Below are 850 nucleotides of genomic sequence, written 5' to 3' on the forward strand. Positions count from 1 at the left end.
CTCATGAAAAGCAGTTAAAACTATTCTCCAAACTTCATTGATTCAAGTAGATCCTTGATACTTTTCACCGAACAACCTATATTAATATTTTTCCTACTTGTCCTCACTTATTTTCTCAACAACGACAAAAATATTTTTTGAACACCTACTTTATTTCAGGTGCTATTCTCAGATTTAGTGCTAGGACTCATCAGTGTAAAACAAAACTCTGTCCTTTGGAGCCCGTGTTTTATGGAAGAAGGCAGATAACATAAGAGAAAGATAGTAAGTAAATAATAGAATATGTTAGACTATAATAAGAGCTATGAAAATATGTGGAAGGTAAGGGAGATAAGAATATACAAAGAGGACAGGTGTCTGGGTGGCTCAGTTGGTTGGGTGACTGACTCTTGATTTCGGCTCGGGTCACGATCTCATGGTTGTGAGATTGAGCCCTGCATCAGGCTCCATGCTTAGCAGGAAGTCTGCTTGAGATTCTCTCTTTCCCCCTCTGCTCCCATCCTCTCTGTCTCTAAAGTAAATAAATAAATAAATAAATAAATAAATAAATGTAAATCTTAAAAAAAAGAGAGAATATGCAAAAAGGAGGGTTGATAATTTTAAGTATGGCAGTCAGAGTCAGCCTCATTAAGAAAGTGATATTTGTGGGGCGCCTGGGTGGCACAGCAGTTAAGCGTCTGCCTTCGGTTCAGGGCATGATCCCGGCGTTATGGGATCGAGCCCCACATCAGGCTCCTCCGCTAGGAGCCTGCTTCTTCCTCTCCCACTCCCTCTGCTTGTGTTCCCTCTCTCGCTGGCTGTCTCTATCTCTGTCGAATAAATACATAAAATCTTAAAAAAAAAAAAAAAA

The sequence above is a fragment of the Ursus maritimus genome, unplaced genomic scaffold (genome assembly GCF_017311325.1).
Source record: "Ursus maritimus isolate PB19 unplaced genomic scaffold, ASM1731132v1 scaffold_26, whole genome shotgun sequence".
NCBI classification, from domain to species: domain Eukaryota; kingdom Metazoa; phylum Chordata; class Mammalia; order Carnivora; family Ursidae; genus Ursus; species Ursus maritimus.